Raw genomic sequence first — 14,526 nt, 5'->3', positions numbered from 1 at the left:
CCTCAGCAATAGAACCCCTATGTTACTGGATAAAACAATATAACTTTAATGGGAAGTTGTCCACAGCAGGCATTAGAGAACTGCAACAAAAAATAAGAAACAAATGCAAACAGAAAAATAATAAGATGAGAAAAGAAGGTTATGAACAGACACAAGTCTGGATAAAAATAGCAGGACAGCGAGAGGAAGGTGAAAGGAGGGCAAGACAGGAGAGAGAGGAAAAAAAGAGACAGGAAGCAGAAAAAGAACAGAAGGAAATGGAAAAAGAGAAAGAAGCAAAAGAAAAACCTGTAATGTTTCATAAGAAAGAAGATGACGAATATTCAGGCCCGTACAGAAACGCGAGGGAAATGTTAGCTCAAGCAGAAGGACCTTCTGCACCCTCAGAAGAACTACCCCCTCAATATACACCTCCTACTACAGATACTCCACATACTCCACAAAAGCCGTTTACACGTTCACAAGGAAAAATGGGGGGATGGACTAAAAACTTGACATCAGGGTTAGGGGGCTTGTTATCGCCAGCACCAAAGGTACCACCAGTAGGAAGAGATAATACAGAATTATACCCCCTAATAGAATTGCCAAATCCCCGTGCCAATGATGCAGATCAACCACCCACAATTAGGGTCTATAGGACCTGGACACAGGAGGATGTGAGAAAAGCAGTGGAAGGCATCCCTCATCCCAGAGAGGATGTAGAGGAATGCATAACGCAGATGGAAAATCTAAGGCGATCTTATCATCTAAACGGAATGGAAGTACAGCAAGTTTGGATGACACAATTAGGGCCAGATTGGTTCCACGTAAAAGGAGCATACTCTCCAACTAATGACGCTAACCCTCCCGTGATACTTGCACCCGAATCTAAACAATTGACACAACAGGTGACCCCTCTCCTAGAAAGAATCAGAACTAAATACAGGAAAAGAGCAAATTACACTGAAATAGGGAGATGTAAACAAAAACCAGATGAGCCATTTGATGAATACAGAGTAAGAATGGAAAAGGTGTTTAGGGCACATAGTGGGTTAGAACCTGGTGATGGAGCTGACGAGGGCCCCTATAAACAACAATTAAAAAATGCATTGCACTCAGGCTCCTTACCAGAGATTAGTGGATGGGTAAATCGCCACTATATAAGCATGAATGGAGGAACACTTGCAGAATACATAAATCATGCCCTCCATGCTGAGAAAGTGATCAAAAGTAAGAAAGGGGAGAAGAAGCCATCAACAATTTTCTACCAAGAAGATGAAGGAACCACAGTGTTCTTTCAACAATCTAGAGGTAGAGGCCGAGGAAGAGGTAGAGGCCAAGGTAGAGGCAGAGGTTTTGGATCACGTGCATGCAATAAACCTAGAACCTGTTGGTCTTGTGGGAAGGAAGGGCATATTGCTATAAATTGCAGAAGCAACCCTTCCCCACAAGACCATCAGAGTGCATGACTAGGCCCGGAACCAGGACCAAAGCCTGAAATGAAATTTGAGATAAAGATAAAGCTAAAGGATAAAAATGAGGAAGAGGAAGAATATCTTTTCAAAACTCGCCATGAGAAATTTGAAGAAGAGGTTTTAAACTTAGAAAACATGCTGTATAAAGAGAAAATAAGACCAGAAATCACACTATTAGTTCAGGGCACTCCAGTTACATTTCTCTGTGATACTGGAGCATGTAGAACTACTATTAAAGAAACAGTGCCCCATGTGATGCTTAGCTCAAATAGCACAAAAGTACGTGCAGCACAGGGCGTCCTTAAAGAGGTCCGAGAAACAGAGCCCGTGTGGTTCCAAGACCCAGAAGGCAAATCGTGCCAGTTGACCGTTCTAATGCTACCAGAATGTCCAGTAAATTTGCTTGGAAGAGATGGCTTAGTAGCCCTAGGTTTGGCTATAATGCCAACTCCTGATGGACTAAAAATAATCAGACAGAAACCAGAAGAAGTGTATGTAGTGCAGGGAGTGGGAAAACCTAATTACTACTATACACTAGACATTCCAAACAAACCTCCCACTTCTGCAGGAACACATCTTATGGAAGAAGGAAAGGGAGCAGTGAGACAGGTACAAGATCAAATGTCACCAGATGAGTTGCATGTCACCATGTGTTATACTAAAAGTCCTGACCTTAAGTACAAAGCAAGCCTAGACAGAGTTACACCCTCCAAAATAACAATATCCTATGTGTATTCTGACAGTGCTGCCAACGCCGCAGCAGCAGCCATTTTACCAGACTCGATCATGCCGTGGTTCAGAATGTACTGCAAACCTCACATTTCATTATGTAAGAGCAAAGACACTGAGTGGAAAGAGCTTGGGAAGCTGGTGGACAGAGGAGAAAATGTACGGGATTGGGTAGCAACAGGCGTTAACACATGGTTCAGCGATTCTACTGGACTATCCAGGAAGTCATTATTCTGGACTATAATAGTAAACTCAGGAGTACATCTGAAAAAAAAGAAGGAATGACACATTTACTTTACTAAGGAACAGCAGGAGCTACTAAAACAAATTCCTAATAAACTATGGTCCCAGGGACCCACAGATGTAGGACTAGTAAAAGGAGCACAACCTATAATAATAAGACCCAAAACAGAACATCGGCCCAGAATAAAACAATATCCTTTAAAACCAGATGCAATGGAAGGAATAGAACCAGTAATAGAAGATCTAAAGAAGGCAGGAGTACTAATTGAATGTGCTGAGTCGCCCGTAAACACACCGATATTTCCTGTAAAGAAGGCACCCCCATCTTCAGGGTGGAGAATGGTTCAGGATTTGATAGCGGTAAATAACGCAGTGATCCAGAGGTCCCCGTGTGTGGCAGATCCACACACACTATTGAACTCTCTGAACCCAAAGGCAAAGTATTTCACAGTGGTAGATATAAGCAACGCATTCTTCTCAGTACCAGTGCATAAAGACAGTCAATTCTGGTTTGCATTTACGTTTAAAGGGAAAAGATATACCTACACCAGATTACCTCAAGGGTATTGTGAAAGTCCAACAATTTACTCTCAAGTAATTGCATCAAGTCTGTCTACCTTCGAGCCTCCAAATAAGAGCCAACTACTAACTTATGTAGATGACATATTAGTAGCATCAAAAACCAAAAAAGGATGTGAAGCAGATACAATAGCACTACTAAAACATTTAGCTGAAGAAGGCCATAAAGTAAGCCAAAACAAGTTGCAATTTTGTCAACAAAGGGTAAAGTACTTGGGTCACCAATTGAGTGCAGGAGGAAGAACTATTCTAGAGGAAAGAAAATCGGCCATACTACAAGCACCCAAACCACTAACAAAGAAGCAAATGATGTCCTTTTTAGGACTCACAAATTATTGCAGAAGCTGGGTGCCTAACTATGCAGAAATAACAGCGCCATTGCAGTCTCTCATGTACAAAGAGGAACTGAAAATGTCTGACTACCTAAAATGGACCCCTGAGGCAGAAGAAGCTTTTTGCAAATTAAAGCAAGCCATGGTTAGTAGCTGTACACTGGCGTTACCAGACTATCAAAAAGAGTTTGTACAAATGGTAGACTGCAAAGGACATTTTATGACCTCAGTTTTAACCCAAATGCATGGTAACAAGCTTAGGCCCGTAGCCTACTACTCAACCAAAATGGATACTGTAGCATGCGCACTGCCACACTGCGTAAGGGCAGTAATAGCTGCATCACTAGCGGTCACTTCAAGTGCAGACGTAGTACTTTTTCACCCACTAGTACTTAAAGTCCCTCATGCCGTGTCAGCCCTGCTTTTACAAACAAAAATGAGTTTTTTGTCACCAGCAAGACATCTATCATGCATGTCAATACTACTGTCTCAGCCTCACCTAAAAATAGAACGATGCACAGTACTTAACCCAGCAACACTAGTTCCCACAGAGGATGAAGGTGAGACTCATGATTGTGAAGCATTAGCAGAGCAAACAGCGAAAAGTAGAGCAGATCTAAAAGACACTCCACTAGAAAATGGACAAACCCTTTTTGTAGATGGTTCCTCAAAGAAAGATGAAACAGGAAAAACGAGGACAGGCTATGCTGTAGTAACACATGATAAAGTGTTAAAGGCAGAAGCATTACCTCAACATTTTTCAGCTCAAGCTGCAGAGTTAGTGGCCCTAACAGAAGCCTGCAAACTTATGAAAGATAAAATAGCAACAATATACACAGATAGCCAGTATGCCTATGCAACAACTCACACGTTTGCACAACACTGGAAAAATAGAGGTATGATAACATCAACAGGAAAACCAGTGACACATGCAAAACTGCTAACAGAACTATTACAAGCAGTGCAGCTGCCAAAACAGTTAGCTATATGTAAATGTGTGGCCCACACACCAGAAACAAACCCAGTTTCAAAGGGCAATGCATTTGCAGATAAAATAGCAAAACAAGCTGCACAACGAGAAATAACAGTTCTAAGTCTAACAGAAAATGCCTTAAAAAACAAAATAATACAAGAAATGCAACAACAATCGCCTAAACCAGAGCAAGAACTCTGGAAAAGAAAAGGAGCACACCTAAAAGATGGAATTTATAAATGACCAGAAGATAAACCAATCTTACCAAAAAATCTATACAAATGGGCAGCAATATTGAGCCATGGGAAAACACATGTCTCAACAGGAGGGATGGTAGGATTGATAAACCAGATATATACAACCTATGGTTTTAACTCCTATTCAAAAAATTTTTGTAGAACATGTTTGATATGTGCAAAGCACAATGCTCAGGGTAATCTAAGACCAAAGAGAGGACAATTTCCAAAACCAGATTATCCATTCCAACACATACATATGGACTTTATAGAACTTAACAATAGTGAAGGGAAAAAGTTCTGTTTAGTGATAATAGATTCATTTTCAAAATGGATAGAGCTTTTTCCTACAAAACACCCAGATGCGCTAACAGTAGCTAAAGCATTATGCCAAGACATAATTCCACGTTATGGGATTCCAGAAAAGATCTATAGTGATAATGGTTCACATTTTGTAAATCAAATAATAACTAAAATAGGCCAAGCATTTCATATAGACCTAAAACATCACTGTGCTTATCACCCACAAAGTGCAGGGTTGGTGGAAAGGATGAATGGAACTATAAAAAACAGACTTAGGAAGTGTATGGAAGAAACCAAAAGACCATGGACTAAATGTCTAGAATTAGTAAAACTGCATATTAACATTACCAGTACAAATGGGCTAACACCATATGAAGTATTATTTGGTAGACCTTACAGATTACCATTCTTTAAAAATATGTGGGAAACTGATGATGAAAGTACTCTGGCTGATTACATGAGAAAAATGTTGCAGCACCAGAAGCAACTGGCAGATTTCAGTAATAACGATGATACACTTTCCATGTCTCCACAGGAAAGCCAGTTAGTTGAACCAGGAGATTGGGTCCTGGTAAAAAGCATAAAGAAGAAACACTGGCATTCACCTAAGTGGGAAGGGCCCTACCAGGTGTTGTTAACCACAGGCACAGCAGTAAAGATTGCAGAACGAAACACATGGGTTCATTTGACACATTGTAAGAAAGTGATTAAATATGACTAAAATAACTATTTCTATCTTAGCATACACCGTAACCGTCCTCATTTGCGTCATTGTGATAGCATTGTGGTACCTATTGTAGAGCTGTAGTTCCTCAACAAAACTTTCAGAGGAAGTCTGGCTACAAAGGGGGCTGTAATTATAGTTTGCAGTCGTCTCAAACCAGTGAAGATTGTCCACAACTCTGGAAGTATTAGGAGGAATTACAGATCTACGGGTAGAATGCTCACTCCAACGCATAAGAAAATCGTGGCGGTATGTGGACCGATAGGAGCAATAGTAGTAATGTTGTTGTTACTAGGAGAAAAAGACCTCGATATGCAAAGAAGAAGAATAGGATGGTCAAATAACGTGCAAAATGGACAAATAAAGAACCCGTGCAATACCACTGATGGAGACCAACACACGACAAAAGAACTGTACTTCTGTTACCAAAGCAATAGCATTCAGGCTGTGTTCACTTTTGACCGGAGCTTACAAGTTGGAGGTTATAGCATAAATAGTTGGAAGGGATATGACTGGTATCTGGATAGTAACAGGGACATCATGGGACACAATTTAAAGAACTCCCACAATTGGGAATATGTCTTTGCCACTACTGGATCATGGAATAAAGGATCATATGGATCCTCCATGCGCTCCAATAGGTGGAAAAGACAGGTCTCCTTAACCAAATCAAATGATAGATTGACGTTAAACGTCAATACAACCCAAAACCCTTTTGGAAAGCCTGATAAATTTGGGCCATATCAGAACCCACCATGTCATGGGTTAGCATTATGTATATGGAGACCACATGCCCAAGACCCCTGTACTGTGTTTCTGTTATGTCCAAATATCACGACGTCCCTTACTACAGAACCAGACTTTACACTAGGGCCAAAATCAAGCTCTCCTATCAAACCTAGGATTTATGTAAAACCTGATACAGATGATTGGTTTCAAATTAGCACAGGCATTTCTAAAATAAATAACAACTGGCTTCTAATGGCATAACAAGCTGCGCAAGCAGCAAAAACAGATTGTGTAGTGTGCATGGGAGCCAGACCTGTTTTGCAAGTAGTTCCCTCAGCCTTAGAGTATAAATGTCTGGCAGATGTGATGAATAATACTACACCTTCAACAAACTGTTCATCATGGGATGAAGTTTACCCTTTAACCTCGGATGAAAAGGAAAAACCTATATTCTCTAACAAAGTGGCTGAAGGAAATTTCTCCTGCATAAACAGGACAGGTAAAGGCAAGAAAATGGGTAAATTAGACAGCAATCAATGTCACTCAGTGCAGACAGTAGACATAACCTTTAGGCCTAAGTCTCGGAGTGACATCTGGTGGTGGTGTGGAGATAAAAAGTTGTATGACAAGCTACCATATAACACCACAGGACTCTGCGCCTCAGTCTCATTAATCTTACCAGTATCCATCACACCAACCTCAGTTACTGATTTAATGTCCAAAGCAAATAGTGTACATCCCCACACCTGGAAAAACAGAAAGAAGAGATCATCATCAGGATGGAGTGAAAATGACCCTACTTACATAGACAGTATAGGGATTCCAAGAGGTGTTCCTGATGAATACAAATTAGCAGATCAAGTAGCAGCTGGTTTTGAATCAATCCTATGTTGGTGGTGCACTATGAACAAAAATGTAGACAGAATCAACTACATCCACTATAACGTGCAGAGACTGGGCAACCATACTGAAAAAGGATTCTCCGCCATCCACGAGCAGTTGTCAGCTACCTCCCTTATGGCTTTCCAAAATAGAATTGCTGTTGACATGCTGTTAGCAGAAAAAGGAGGAGTCTGTGCCATATTTGGTGATCAGTGCTGCACGTTCATTCCTAATAATACAGCAGCTGACGGGAGTCTCACCAAAGCTTTGGAAGGACTCAGGTCCCTTAACAGCAAAATGAAAGACCATTCTGGAGTTGACACATCAATGTGGGACAGGTTTGGAGACATGTTTGGTAGATACAAACAACTGGTGTTGTCTATTCTCATGTCGATAGCTGTATTTACAGCTATCCTCACCTTATGTGGATGTTGTTGTATCCCTTGCATTAGAGTTTTATGCACCAGAATGATTACCACTGCTATACAGCCTGTTAAAACAGAGGTATCAGAAATGTATGCACTTCTCACCCCAAAGGGCGAAGCTCAGAAAGACAGTGATGACGGTGATGCTTCCTTACATTTTCCAGATCTTTTTTCAGAAGTTTTTGACTACGGTGAATCAGACGACAAAGTTTAACCTCTAAGTGTAACATGAGTACTATAACATGATTCTGTAACTGAAAATCGAGAGAAGAAGTTATTGGATGACAAAGAGAAATAGTGCAAAGTGAATAAACAGGAGGGAAATGATGGATTTAAACTGTAAATATTTTATTCTACTGTTGCATTATCTTCTTTGTACACAATGTGCCTTTCTTGTTTGTGTTTAAAGAAGGAGGAAACAGGATGAAAGCTTATCTGCGGCGAGATAAGGGACCTCTCTGACCGCAGGCCCACCTAGTTTTTGTTTGCTATGGATAACATGTTATCGTATAAACAGGTCTCAACTGTTTGTTTTGATTACTCCCCTTCCCTTAGCAGAGGTGACCTTATGTAAATTAGGGCCTTCCGAACACAATAAATAGACAAGGAGCATAAGAATATTTCAGAGTATCCAGCAGACTGCCGAAGGGTAGACTATGGATATTACTCCTTGCAAGTAAATCAAATATCACGTTCTCTCTGTCTTTTTTGTATATAGGTTTTGTACATCTGTTGGGTTAAACCTGACATTTTCCCTTTTCCATTCATACCTGCTTCAATTCAATCTATAAATAGAGTTCAATAACTCGACAAGGTGCAGTGAGACTTCCTGTATGCTGTTAAATCAGGAATGGGGTATTGACGTCAGTGCCGAGCACTCATGTGCACACAAAAAAACGGCACACTCACATTCATATGGCTGGAACGTGAGTCGACGACTGTACAACCCATTGCACACAGCATATCTCTAATTTTTTAGCCTTCCCTCTGATGTCACTGAATATTTTGGTGTCTCAAATGTTGAGCTTTTTGAGATAGCTCAAGTCCCCTTGACGTGTATTGTTGGTAAACAAGCTTGGGGAGTAACGAAATACATGCAACGGCGTTACTTATTTGGGATCCAAAAAAATACAATTGTATTCCATTGCATTTCTAGAAAAATACACAATCAAACTACTTAAAAATAAGGAATACTTTGCAGGATTACACATTTATTTAAAAGCATTTTTATGTTATACACTACAGATGACAATATGGAAGTCCGGTCACGCCTCTCTTTCTCTCTGCCGTCTCATTCATTCCACACACACACTCTAGGTTTCATTGATTATTTATTTTCAACATAATTTAGACACTTTATTTATATTCAGTTTAGTTTGTCTTTTATTCACATATTTGGTTTTGGACTAATCCAAAAGCAATCATAAGTAATCGAGTTATATTATTGCGATATTATGGTTTTCCGATTACGTTACTGTCATGAACCAGAACAAGATCAGGACCCAAACGCGTGATGTTCTCACACAAGCCTTTAATTTTACGGGAAATGGGAGTCATGCACGTTAGGCAGCGGTCTGGCATGGAAAGACAGGAAGCCAGAGACCGACGAGATCGATTCCAATTGCCCGAGTTGATATCGGAAAGATGGGGTCAATACCGGACAGGACGGGACTGACAGGTAGATAATGAATCAGGATATCGAAAATAAACAGGACAAACTAGTTGGGTACGAAAACTGGAGAAAATAATAAACAGGACAAAAATAGAAGGAAATTAAACTGAAAACCTATATTAAACAGGACAAAACAAACGGGAACAATACCGTACAGGAAATACCAACAGGGACAGGGCCGAGTCGAAACCCACGTCTTGCGGGGCAGAAGTTCGTTGACGGGGTGACAAGGGAAGTGTGACAGCGCTGAGCTTAAAATAGACAGAAAGCCAATCTGTTAACGAGCCACAGTTGGCGCCACACAGGCGGGGCCAATTGAGCGCCATGGCAACCGTGACAGTTACTGATTACATTTTTCAACAGGTAACTCGGAACTGTGTTGGATTGAGTTTTTAAAGCAATCCTCCCAATCTTGTTGGTAAGTAGAGACACATCAGGGCCAGAACATAAATGCACAAACCTGCACACACATGCACACGCAAACACAGACATCAAGCAATGTCCATCTGTCTTTTCTTGTCTCTGGCTGCAGTGTTTCTGGCACTATCGATACCCAGGTGGTCATTCCTGCGCATCGCCGAAGCTCTTTCAACGATATAAGTTCACATGATCTCCTTTCCAATCTCCGGTTTTCATTTTGTCCAAGCGGTTGAGTCACTTAGATGCAACTCTGCGCGTGGATTGAGACCGAACGCAACAATTAGCATTAAGTGGCTTGAAAAAAGAAGGACTCGTTTGAAGTAAAAACCCTTAAGAGAATTGAAGAGTGTATTGTGCAACTGTGACCAGTGCAACCAAGTAAAGTATACCCCATCTCTTCGGGGAAATTAGCGAATACTGGGATCTTTGCATAGACATACTAGTTGCTGAATATATTACGGTCTTTTTGTTTTCTGTCTTTCTTGAGTGGACCAACTGATGAATCCAGGATTTCCAGCTTGACACAAATGGATTAAGCAGTTTGTCCATTTAAAAGACCTTTATGCACTTTGCTCAGCTTTCACACAAACATTTTTTAAATTGATCAAGTATGGTACTGAGAGTAGGGCAGACAGACAGATTTTTCTTCCTAAGATGTTTGAGAAGACGTTTGTTAAAAAGTGTGACCATAGTAGGTAAAACTCACTTTCCATTGAATGATTGTACTCTCACCTTTCCAGTCCTTACAACGCACAGTTGAAAACTGCGTATTGTTTTTGGTGTGCTCAACATTTGTTGTGCGTCAGTGTCTAACGCTCATTTAGTGCCTCTAACAAAAGTCCGAGACTGACTGACGAGTGACGCAGGATTTATGTATACACCGCCTCGTCTCACTGCTCATATTAGCAAGTGGGCGTGAGCATTCAGAATGATGGATTGGTTAAGATAAAGAAGGGAAAAATCATCGACAGCTCATATTAAGGCGAGAATGATAATCAAAGGCTGGCAGGTATTGCGTCACCGTCTGAAAAGTGTCCATACGGCTAAACATGTTTGTGTTTTTATTAAGTTTACTGACCGACTGTCTATCTAATGTTTGGTTTCTTTGCTTTTCTGTGTTTTTGCATGATGTATTTATGTGCGTCAATGCTGTGGGTTAAAAATAAAATTGGACTCAGAGGGCTGCAACCAGAGGAATTGGTGATTAGGAGTGGGGCTAGATTTGGGGAATGGATGGTAGGGATGAAGTTCTGTATATGACAGAAATGTTAAATTCATCATGTCAAGCTGCACAGCGCATTGTATGTGCATCTACAGTTATGAATATACGTTATATGGCCAAGGACACCAAGCAATTGTCCGTTCCCTGCCTCTATCTCAGTAATTGCTTTCTAAAGCAGTCATATCAAAACCTAATACTGTACACCATTACCCTTTGTCTTTTAAAACTCAACATTCTTTGAACACATTGAATTAATAATTCTAATACTTACAATGATACTGCCCGTAGATGGCTGGGATGGGCTCCAGCCCCCCCGCGACCCTAATGAGGATAAGCGGTACGGCTAATAAGATGAGATGAGATTACTGTATAAATCCTAAAATCTTTAAAACAAATATGAATCATTTATCTATCTATCCATATATCTACCTTGATCATATCCCCCAAGAGGGGTGACCGACTTCAACATTCGCTCCTCATCCATCCTCTCCATGTGTCCAAACCAACAGAGTGCTGCTTGCTGCTTGGGGTTGTCCATCGATACGATGATGACCATCTTCTTTTAATTGTGAGTCTGCTGATGTTTGAAGAGTCCGATCCTGGATCCACAGATGCGGTTACAGACAGAGCATGTGAAGGGGGTGCTGGGGGGAGCAGGGGTGGCCTGGCGAGCATGTCTCTTTGCACGCTTTGCTGCACGGTGTTTCATGCGCTGTTCCTCCATGTAATCCACTCCATGTGAGCAGTGGGAGCGCCAGAGGTCTCGGCAGGAAGCAAGTTCCTCCAGTGAGGAGGGGTTTATCCGACATCTCTTCAGAATGTTCTTCATTTGGTCTTTGAACCGCTTCTTCTGCCCACCAGCACTGCGTTGGCCTAGATGTAACTGACCATAGAGGATACGGCGTGGCAGTCTGTGGCTGGGCATTCGAATAACATGCCCCAGCCACCTAAGTTGGCGTTGGGCCATAATGGATTCCATGCTGCAGCTGCCTGCCCTCTCCAACACCTCTGTGTGCGGCACTCTGTCCCTCCATGTGATGCCAAGGATCTTCTGAAGACATCTTACATGGAAGGTCTCGAGGCTCTTCAGATGGCGGCTGTAGATAGTCCATGCCTCACATCCATACAGTAATGTCGTGATACATACAGCTCTGTAGACCAGCATTTTGGTGTGGAATCTAAGGTTGTTGTTTTGAAAGACCCTTATCCTTAGTCGACCGAAAGATGCTGATGCTTGCTTGAGGCGGCTCTGGATCTCATCATCCAATGAGCAGGTGTCAGACACTATGCTCCCCAGATATTTGAAGGTGGGCACCATGAGCAGGTGTTGCCCTGCTGCTGTGAGGGTTATTGGGTTTGGTAAGAGGTCAGCACTGGACTGACAGAGTACCTCTGTCTTCTGGGTGTTGATCGTCAGTCCCATTCTGGTGTATGCAGTTACAGCTGCCGAGAGAATGTTTTGCAGAGCCTCCGGTGTATGGGCAACCAGGGCACAGTCATCAGCATACTGTAGCTCAATGATGGTCTCTGAAGTCAGTTTGGTAGTTGCCTGTAGCCTCCTGATGTTAAACAGGTTACCATCAGCCCTGAAGTTGATGGTAACTCCAGCCTGCTCCTCCATCCTTCTACGTAGCAGTGTTGTAACACAGACGAGGAAGATGTTGAAGAGAACTGGAGCCAGCACACAGCCTTGCCTCACTCCAGTTTCGACGCCAAAGGGCTCTGAGCTGTGTCTTCCAACTACCATTCTGGCCGTCATCCCTGAATGGAACTGTGCAAGAATGGTGAGAAACTTGGGTGGACACCCAAATCTCTTCAGGACTTGCCACAGTAGGTCCCTGTTCACTGTGTCAAATGCCTTTGAAAGATCGACAAAGGCGATGAACAAGTCCTTGTGCTGCTCCCGGCATTTCTCTTGGAGCTGACGTGTCACAAAGATCATGTCGACTGTTCCCCTGTCCTTTCGAAAACCACACTGTGACTCTGGGATGACGCGTTCCGATATTTTGGAGATGAGTCTGCGGAGCATGACCTTGGCAAGGACCTTTCCAGCAGTGGCCAACAAAGAGATACCCCTACTGTTGGAGCAGATGGATTTATCTCCTTTATTCTTAAAGATGGTCACAATGTTCGCATCTTTCCACAGTTGCGGGACACACTCTCGTCTCCACACCTCTGAAATATATTGAAACAGTGTCCGTGTACAGAGGTAGCCTCCTACCTTGAGAAGTTCAGCTGGGATGTTGTCAGGTCCAGGGGATTTATTGTTTTTCAGGGTTTTGACTGCATGCAGGATTTCATTGAAAGTTGGCGGGAGGTCGAGGTCTGGCAATGTAGGATGTTCAGGGAGCTCTGAAAGGACAGTTGGGTCCACTGGGGTGGGCTGGTTGAGCAGGGTGTTGAAATGCTCAGCCCACCGCTCCACTATCATAGCCTGATCCTTGATTAGAGATGTTCCATCAGCAGATCTAACAGGTGCCAGTGAGCAGTGTCTGGGGCCATAGATGGTTTTTACTGCATCATAGAAACTGTGCATATCGCTTCTATCAGCGTAAGACTGGATTTCATTGGCTTTTGAGATCCACCACTCATTTTGCAGTTTTCTGAGAGTTCTCTGGGCCTCGGAACGAAGGGCTTGCCATAGCTTTTTATGGAATTGAGATTGTGGGTTGTTCAGGGTGGCTCTGTGTGCCTTGTGCATTCTGTCCAGGAGGGTTGAGATCTCTCCGGCATTCTGGTCAAACCAGTCCTGGTGTTTTTTAGTTTTAAAACCAACGGTTTGGGCTGCAGTGTCAAAGAGGGTGGTAGATATATAGGTCCACTTCTCATCCATCCCAACCTCTGACATGATCAGCTGCTCAATGTTTGCCAGCCTCTCAGCTAGAGAGCAACGGAAGTTGTCAAGGGTGTCGCTACTGGAGAGTTTGGCACAGTTGAGTGTCTTCCTCTTTGAACCACCATGACGTGCTAGGGGCCGGACATGCATTCTGACCTTTGTCAGAATCATGCGGTGGTCGGTCCAACAGTCTGCCCCACGCATAGCTCTTGTAATGAGCACGTCCTTCAGGTCAGCCCTCCTCACGATCGCGTAGTCAATCAGATGCCAGTGTTTGGACCTGGGATGCATCCAGGATGCCTTATATTTATTCTTTTGTTGGAAGATGGTGTTTGTGATGGTAAGGTTATGTTCCGCGCACAGACTAAGAAGTCTCATGCCATTGGAATTAACTTTTCCAATGCCATGGGCACCAATCACACCATCCCAGTTTTGCAAGTTCTTTCCGACTCTTGCATTGAAATCACCAAGCAGCATGATTTTGTCATTCCTCGGGATGTGACTGAGGATGTCATCGAGTGCCTGGTAGAAGCGATCCTTCTCTTCATCATTCGATGGCAGTGTTGGTGCATAGGCACTAACTAATGTGACATGTCTGCATTTTGCAAGTGGGATGCGAAGAGTCATTAGTCTTTCACTGACACCCACTGGTGACTCTGTGAGCTTCAGCAGTAGAGTGTTCTTAATTGCAAAACCAACTCCGTGAAGATGGTGTCCGCCCATGGGGTATCCCTTCCAAAAGAATGTATAACCCTCCCCCTCTTCAT

General features: G+C 42.6%; 1 pseudogene; it reads left to right on the top strand.

Annotated features, from left to right (window-relative positions):
* The first annotated feature begins 6,160 nt into the window (after positions 1-6,160).
* Positions 6,161-8,313, top strand: LOC148361763 (uncharacterized; annotated as a pseudogene).
* The last annotated feature ends 6,213 nt before the right edge of the window (positions 8,314-14,526 follow it).

The sequence above is a fragment of the Urocampus carinirostris genome, chromosome 8 (genome assembly GCF_059441175.1).
Source record: "Urocampus carinirostris isolate Australia breed hairy pipefish chromosome 8, RoL_Ucar_1.0, whole genome shotgun sequence".
Classification (NCBI taxonomy): Eukaryota; Metazoa; Chordata; class Actinopteri; order Syngnathiformes; family Syngnathidae; genus Urocampus; species Urocampus carinirostris.
The sequence above is the reverse complement of the archived record's forward strand: the minus strand, read 5'-3'. Positions and strand labels throughout refer to the sequence as shown.